Source organism: Ascaphus truei, unplaced genomic scaffold (assembly GCF_040206685.1).
Source record: "Ascaphus truei isolate aAscTru1 unplaced genomic scaffold, aAscTru1.hap1 HAP1_SCAFFOLD_2954, whole genome shotgun sequence".
In the NCBI taxonomy this organism is placed as follows: domain Eukaryota; kingdom Metazoa; phylum Chordata; class Amphibia; order Anura; family Ascaphidae; genus Ascaphus; species Ascaphus truei.
In genome coordinates, this window is record NW_027455917.1 from 19,657 (window position 1) to 28,592 (window position 8,936).

The 8,936-nt window shown below is 51.3% G+C and overlaps 1 long non-coding RNA gene across 1 annotated transcript; it reads right to left on the reverse strand.

Moving 5' to 3' along the window:
- Positions 1 to 2,471: 2,471 nt before the first annotated feature.
- Positions 2,472 to 6,431, reverse strand: LOC142483103 (uncharacterized). Its single transcript, XR_012797231.1, has 2 exons — positions 6,116 to 6,431; positions 2,472 to 3,415 (listed from the first exon to the last, which is right to left on the reverse strand). It is a non-coding gene; the product is annotated as an uncharacterized LOC142483103 (long non-coding RNA).
- Positions 6,432 to 8,936: the final 2,505 nt, after the last annotated feature.

The following is an 8,936-nucleotide window of genomic DNA, read 5'->3' on the forward strand; positions in this document are numbered from 1 at the left end:
CTGTCACTATCACTGCGTGTCCCTTATTCACACTGTCACTATCACTGCGTGTCCCTTATTCACACTGTCACAATGTGTCCTTTATTCACTGTCACTATCACTGAGTGTCCCTTATTCACTGTCACTATCACGGAGTGTCCCTTATTCACACTGTCACTATCACAGAGTGTCCCTTATTCACACTATCACTGCGTGTCCCTTATTCACACTATCACTGCATGTCCCTTATTCACACTGTCACTATCACTGAGTGTCCCTTATTCACACTGTCACTATCACTGTGTGTCCCTTATTCACTCTGTCACTATCACTGCGTGTCCCTTATTCACTGTCACTATGTGTCCCTTATTCACACTATCACTGCATGTCCCTTATTCACACTGTCACTATCACAGTGTCCCTTATTCACACTGTCACTATCACTGCGTGTCCCTTATTCACACTGTCACTATCACTGCGTGTCCCTTATTCACACTGTCACTATGTGTCCCTTATTCACACTGTCACTATCACAGTGTCCCTTATTCACACTGTCACTATCACTGCGTGTCCCTTATTCACACTGTCACTATCACTGAGTGTCCCTTATTCACACTGTCGCTATCACTGTGTCCCTTATTCACACTGTCACTATGTGTCCCTTATTCACACTGTCACTATCACTGAGTGTCCCTTATTCACACTGTCACTATCACTGTGTCCCTTATTCACACTGTCACTATCACTGCGTGTCCCTTATTCACACGGTCACTATCACCGAGTGTCCCTTATTCACACTGTCACTATCACTGAGTGTCCCTTATTCACACTGTCACTATCACTGCATGTCCCTTATTCACATGGTCACTATCACTGAGTGTCCCTTATTCACACTGTCACTATCACAGAGTGTCCCTTATTCACACTGTCATCTTTAGTGAAAGTCACTTATTCTATATGCACCCGCATATTACCCTACTCTCATAACCACTGTCATGATAAGGCCACAAAGTATTCAGTATTTTAATAATCTGGCATAGCAGGGGTTAATGTGAGTTATCTTAAAAATACAAGGAAGAGTTTGTATGGCGCGTGAAGTCCGTGAGCCTGCCAGGCTTTCTGTGTCTGTCTAGGAGTGAGCTTATCTGGGGCCACGCCTGTTTTGGAAAGTGGTGGGACTGAAATATGGAATCGCAAGTATTTTCTGACTGTAGAAATAAACCAGACACCTTTTAATATAACTTTAAAGGGATTCCTTAGTTGTCTGGAAAAAAATGGTGCATGTGGCTAGGAAGATGTTCGATAATTGTGTAGATTTACTAAATATAAACATGTAGGGGCTGTAGCAGCGATTCACAAGCATTGCAGATGTATCTTTGTAACATTTGCGATCAGACAAATTAAATAATGATAAGCAATTCATGATTGAGGATGCAAATGGCAGACGTCCATTTCTCTTAAACGTTGCATTAAACAAATTAAGTTTGATACCTACATTTCAATTAGGTGAATGCAACCGTGCAAGTGGCATCCTTGTAGATATGATTGAAAAGAAGGTATGGGGAGATATATATATATGGATATATATATATATATATATATATATATATATATATATATATATATATATATATATCCATATATATATATATATCTCCATCCAGGCATCTTTTGATTCAAAAGGAAAGCTATTTTCTGTCTTCCAGCCATAAAGGTGTCAGTGTGGATTGATGACGTGTAATGAAAATGGTGGGGAATATTAAGTATTTTAATCAATCTGGTGATTCAGGGGTTAATGTGGTTAGTTTGTGTTAAAAATAGAAGATATTGTGTTTGACAGGACAAGACCCATTCTTGTATCTGTGTTGATCTAGAAAGAGGGTTTAATTGGGGGGGTATCACTGACGGCCCACTAGAAGTAGATTATGTGTTATATGGGACTGATAGAATCTAGAGAGAGGCGCATTTGTTTTGACAGAGATGGGATTCAATTATGGCTCTTCCGACACTCCAGTAAACAGGACAATTTTAAAGGGACTTTCAAAGCATTCCTGGGAGGGTTCTACAGAGTGCCACAGAGCGCCTACAGAGCGTTAGGTGTGGCTAACCCTACCGGTCACAAGATGTGAAATATGGAATCCTGGCCCTGGCACGTACTCTGAATAAAAACGTTTAGATATTTGTAATCGTTTCAAGGAGACGAATGCAATAAGGCCAGACACTTGCAGGCGATAAGGGATAGATCTCCAGTTGTCACTCAAATTTAAGGGAAAAACTGTGAAAATGAGTCTTGTTACATTCCGTAAACTCACCTGAATCTATCGCTATGACTCACGTGTGTCTAGGTATTAGAGAAATTAAGATATGAGGTCTTTCATATATCTAGGCGCATTTTAAACATCTTTTTAGAGGAGATTTTTTCCAAGTCAGAAAATGTCACCCAAGTATCTGATTAACAATCTTCTAGTGTTTCCAATGAAGGGAAGTCAGAATAAAACACCCGACTTTAATTATAAGTTAGAATTCAACAAGGTGGTGTGTTTTGGGATCAGACGCGTACATTTTTATCTCCTACACCAGTAACCTCTCTGGGAAAGACCTATGCCATATGGTAACGTTGTATATAGGGATTTCTGTTTTATAATTTTGTTTTAAGAAACTGTTCTGCATTTATTGTAAGTGTATGTTCTTGTAATCTTGTTCTGTAATCTAAAGCACTGTATTTTTATATATTAAAACATTTAATAAGTGATGTTTGGGCTCTGAATAAATTTATTTTACATTTTCTGACACATTTTGCAACAACGGATTTGTGTGCTAATTACATATTTTTCTTAGTAAACAGGGACCAAGGACACTAGAGATGATGTTTCTGTATCCTTGGTGGTGGCAGCGATTATAAAGTGATAATTGTGACCAATTGAGTGGAGATATTACAAATTTTAGGGTCCCTGCGGGGAGAGAAATGTGTCAGCGTGTAGTAACCCTGGTCACATATACAAGTCGTGTGCTGTAAGTGACACTCACATACACACCCCTACTCACATACTACCCTGCTTAGAGCTTCTCTCCTGCTTTGTAACAATAAAACGAACAAATAAAGTGTGTGTGTGTGTGTGTGTGTGGTGGGCACGCGCTTCTTTATCCCCATCCCTTATGGTCCGGTCACCGTCACAAGCCTGTGTCTAGGACAGGGCCCCCGAAGACGGGGGGTGCAGCACAGTCACATAATCAGGCACTGCGGCCCCGGCTGCAGGGTGTCCATGGTGCTTTGAGCCGTCTTCCTCAGGTAAGACCCCAGATCTAGGCTCCGATACCCAAAAATCCCCCGGATGGAAAAGTCCTCAGAGCCACGCTCCTCCCGCTGTACATGCAGGTCATTGGGCACCTTCACACTGCCCCCGGCGGACAACACCTGCTGCGCATCCCGGCTGTCCTGGGGGGGGGGGGGGGGGGGAGAGAGAGAGGATCAGCAGGGAGACCCCAGAAAACCTCAGCTAGAGGGTAATGCAGGAGTTTACACAAGGTGTTGGACACACGATACAGGCAGGGTCTCACACTCCTACAAGGACACGTGTCTGAGCCTCCTGCCACACGCAGGATAGTGCCCATACTGTCCCTGTTCCACAGAGCTTACACTCTAAAATGATGGTACCTTAGTCATACAGACACAAGAAAGCTGACCGGAGAACACAAGGGGCTAGAACCAGATTTATGCATTTATAGCAGTTTGGAGATCAGCAGTGGGAAACGCCCACAGAGCAGCGGCGGGAAACGCCCACAGAGCAGCGGCGGGAAACGCCCACAGAGCAGCGGCGGGAAACGCCCACAGAGCAGCGGTGTTTTTTTAGGTTCTAAAACCTAAGCAAAGAAATCTATTCATATGTGAAGTGTGAGAAATAAATGCGTTTGAAATAAAGCGATGCTCTACACGGAGCGCTGATCCTGCTCTCACAGGCCGAATCCAGCTCCTCATCTCAGAATCATGTTCCTGTTCTTCCCTAAACAAGGCACCGGAACGCCGTCCCCCGGAACCCCGCTAAAGATTATGGGGCAAATGCATCACGTGGGGGTGCTACGGGTCATGTCAATGCGAGTTATTGTGTGATCAGGTTCGCTTGATGTATCTGCTACTATGAGGTATATATTTCTGATCCTATTGAGTGTGAGAGCGCGCGAGTGAGCGCGCACGCCATCGGACACAGTATAAGCTCAGTCTAAGGCCTCGTTCAGGGTGCCAGCTGCAGGAGTTGGAGGGAGGGCGGGACGGCGGCAGTGAGGCAGTTTGCTGGGCGATCTGTGTTTATCCCCCAGCAGACTTTTCAGCGTTGAGGAGGGGGCGGGGAGGGGGGGAGGGGGGGAGGGGGCGGGGAGGGGGGGAGGGGGCGGGGTTACACACATACACACAGCAGGGTAAGTATCGAGGCTGCAGTCATGAAATCATTCTCAAGAATAATTTCATTGGCTGCCGAGGTCCCAGTGACGCTGCTGCAGCTCCAAAAAACTAAATTTTCGTTTATTGAAACTGTAGCCAGCGTCAACTCCGGGCTTCGGAGACAGTGCAGCTGCTACCCTGACAACCAGTATTCAATTTGAATACTTTGTTTCTCACGGCAGCTCGCACGGCAGCACGCCCTCCCTCCGAAGCCAGCACCCTGAACGAGGCCTTAGGCTGCGTCCCCCCACTAGCGCTGAGCGGGCAGTGCTTGCTGCTTTTACTTACATATATCTATTTATGTAAGTCCCGCTCACGCTGTGCGTGGGCACCCACGCTTGCCGCGATGAAACACATTGAGGCAATGTGTGTGGCCAGCGTGAGCGTGCGCCTGCTCGGCGCTTAGCTGCTTGCCAAGCAAACAAATTTGAATCTGCCGCTCGCGCGTCACATGAGCGGGGCACCCCATGAGGGCGCACCAGCGACGCATTATACTCCGCAAACTGGGCATTATAGAGAGCTGCTCCTCACTGCGCTGGGCGTTACAGAGTGCGGCCCCTCACTGCGCTGGGCATTACAGAGAGCGGCCCCTCACTGCGCTGGGCATTACAGAGAGCTGCCCCTCACTGCGCTGAGCGTTACAGAGAGCTGCCCCTCACTGCGCTGGGCATTACAGAGAGCTGCCCCTCGCTGCGCTGGGCGTTACAGAGAGCTGCCCCTCACTGCGCTGGGCGTTACAGAGAGCGGCCCCTCGCTGCGCTGGGCGTTACAGAGAGCTGCCCCTCACTGCGCTGGGCGTTACAGAGAGCTGCCCCTCGCTGCGCTGGGCGTTACAGAGAGCTGCCCCTCACTGCGCTGGGCGTTACAGAGAGCTGCCCCTCACTGCGCTGGGTGTTAGAGAGCTGCCCCTCGCTGCGCTGGGCGTTACAGAGAGCTGCCCCTCACTGCGCTGGGCGTTACAGAGAGCTGCCCCTCGCTGCGCTGGGCGTTAGAGAGCTGCCCCTCACTGCGCTGGGCGTTACAGAGAGCTGCCCCTCGCTGCGCTGGGCGTTACAGAGAGCTGCCCCTCACTGCGCTGGGCGTTACAAAGAGCTGCCCCTCGCTGCGCTGGGCATTACAGAGAGCGGTCCCTCACTGCGCTGGGCGTTATAGAGAGCTGCCCCTCACTGCACTGGGCGTTACAGAGAGCTGCCCCTCGCTGCGCTGGGCGTTACAGAGAGCTGCCCCTCACTGCGCTGGGCGTTACAGAGAGCGGCCCCTCACTGCGCTGGGCATTACAGAGAGCGGTCCCTCACTGCGCTGGGCGTTACAAAGAGCTGCCCCTCACTGCGCTGGGCGTTACAGAGAGCTGCCCCTCACTGCGCTGGGCATTACAGAGAGCTGCCCCTCGCTGCGCTGGGCGTTATAGAGAGCTGCCCCTCACTGCGCTGGGCGTTACAGAGCTGCCCCTCACTGCGCTGGGCGTTACAGAGAGCGGCCCCTCACTGCGCTGGGCGTTACAGAGAGCTGTGCCTCGCTGCGCTGGGCGTTACAGAGAGCGGCCCCTCACTGCGCTGGGCGTTACAGAGAGCTGTGCCTCGCTGCGCTGGGCGTTACAGAGAGTGGCCCCTCACTGCGCTGGGCGTTACAGAGAGCTGTGCCTCGCTGCGCTGGGCGTTACAGAGAGCGGCCCCTCACTGCGCTGGGCGTTAGAGAGCTCACCTTGGCGAGATTGTATTTCCCCCGGAAACGCTCCCTCATTGCTGCTCTCTCCGCCTTCTTCTGGGTGTAGAACAAGTCTCTTCTTTTCCTAAATGGGAGAACGTTGGTTTAGCGCACACACATTGTTGGCCTACTATTCACCGCCGCAGGTCGGATCTCCGCAGGGCACCTCGTGCACCGACATTGTCCGTCGCCCTTTTTGAGCGCGCGCACAGGACACTCAGTTTGGCTGCGAGCACCGCAGGAAATGTAAAAACGTGTCCCGACTGCTGGGGGCCAAACTGAGTGTCCCCCGCCCCCCACAATACCGGCATTCTTATACCTATTCCCCTCCCCCCCCCCCCACTGCGAAACCAAGTGTCCAGCTGCACGGACAGACTTCGATCAATCAGAATCTTTCATTCTTCAATGCTACGATGTCACCCAAACCCCCAGGACATCCGTGAAACGCGTGGGAACGCAACGTATTACTTCCCGTTACAAAAAAATGTGACACGCGCATTATATTCATATATGGAGCCCTCTGATTGGCCGAAACAGTCATCATGGATACAGTGGACTCCACAGCTCTTTACATTATCCATTCATAGTCTTTAGATTGCGGCCAGGCAGGGAGCGAGCGCGCGGTGACGCGCTCTGCTCGGTCGGGCGATTTGTGGCCGAGTAGGTGCGCATGCGGGGAGTCATGGCCATGACGTCACAGAGCTCGTTCGCCCTCAATGAGCCTGATGCGCCAGCGAGTGCGCAAAGCAAATTTACTTACTCTGCAGGCAGCTAAGTGCCGTGCATGCGCGGGCGCTCGCTCACGCTGGCCACACACATTGCAGCAATTTGTTTCATCGCGGCCAGCGCGAGCGAGACGCACTAATGGGAAGCGCCAGAGATTCGCCCTAAATTCGTGGGATTCCCAGAGACTCAGCAGGTGTTGACATGTCAAATCATATACCTATGCCCCCCCCCCCAAGCCAGCAACCTTATACCTATCCCCCCCAAGCCAGAAATCTTATTCCTATACCCCCCCAAGCCAGCAACCTTATACCTTTCCCCCCCAAGCCAGCAATCTTATACCTTTCCCCCTCCCCCCAAGGCAGCAACCTTATACCTATCCCACCCAAGCCAGCAATCTTATACCTACCCCCCCCCCAAGCCAGCAACCTTATACCTATCCCCCCCCAAGCCAGCAATCTTATACCTATCCCCCCCCAAGCCAGCAACCTTATACCTATCTCCCCCCCCCCAAGCCAGCAATCTTATACCTATCCCCCCCCCAAGCCAGCAATCTTATACCTATCCCCCCCAAGCTAGCAATCTTATACCTATCCCCCCCCAAAGCCAGCAATCTTATACCTATCCCCCCAAGCCAGCAATCTTATACCTATCCCCCCCCAGCCAGCAATCTTATACCTATCCCCCCCCAAGCCAGCAATCTTATACCTATCCCCCCCCCAAGCCAGCAATCTTATACCTATCCCCCCCAAGCCAGCAATCTTATACCTATCCCCCCCAAGCCAGCAATCTTATACCTATCCCCCCCAAGCCAGCAATCTTATACCTATCCCCCCCAAGCCAGCAACCTTATACCTATCTCCCCCCCCCCCAGCTAGAAATCTTATACCTATCCCCCCCCCAAGCCAGCAATCTTATACCTATCCCCCCCAAGCCAGCAATCTTATACCTATCCCCCCCCCCAAGCCAGCAATCTTATACCTATCTCCCCCCCCAAGCCAGCAATCTTATACCTATCACCCCCCCCCCCAAGCCAGCAATCTTATACCTATCTCCCCCCCCCCCAAGACAGCAGCCTTATACCTATCCCCCCCCAAACCAGCAATCTTATACCTATCCCCCCCCCAAGCCAGCAACCTTATACCTATCCCCCCCAAGCCAGCAATCTTATACCTATCTCCCCCCAAGCCAGCAACCTTATACCTATCTCCCCCCCCAAGCCAGCAATCTTATACCTATCCCCCCCAAGCCAGCAATCTTATACCTATCCCCCCCAAGCCAGCAATCTTATACCTATCCCCCCCCAAGCCAGCAATCTTATACCTATCCCCCCCCCAAGCCAGCAATCTTATACCTATCCCCCCCCCAAGCCAGCAATCTTATACCTATCCCCCCCCCAAGCCAGCAATCTTATACCTATCCCCCCCCAAGCCAGCAATCTTATACCTATCCCCCCCCCAGGCCGGTGATGTTATACCTATCTCCCCCCCCCCCCCGGCCGGTAATGTTATACCTATCCCCCCCCCCCCAGGCCGGTAATGTTATACCTATCCCCTGCGGGCCGGTAATCTTATACCTGTCCCCTGCGGGCCGGTAATCTTAGACCTATCCCCTGCAGGCCGGTAATGTTATACCTATCCCCCCCCCCCCCCCCGGCCAGTAATGTTATACCTATCCCCCCCCCCCCAGGCCGGTAATGTTATACCTATCCCCTGCAGGCCGGTAATGTTATACCTATCCCCCCCAGGCCGGTAATGTTATACCTATCCCCTGCGGACCAGTAATCTTATACCTACCCCCCCCCCGGCCGGTAATGTTATACCTATCCCCCCCCCAAGCCAGCAATCTTATACCTATCCCCCCCCAAGCCAGCAATCTTATACCTATCCCCCCCCCCAAGCCAGCAATCTTATACCTATCCCCCCCCAAGCCAGCAATCTTATACCTATCCCCCCCCCCAGGCCGGTGATGTTATACCTATCTTCCCCCCCCCCCCCCCCGGCCATGTTATACCTATCCCCTGCGGGCCGGTAATCTTATACCTGTCCCCTGCGGGCCGGTAATGTTATACCTATCCCCTGCGGGCCGGTAATCT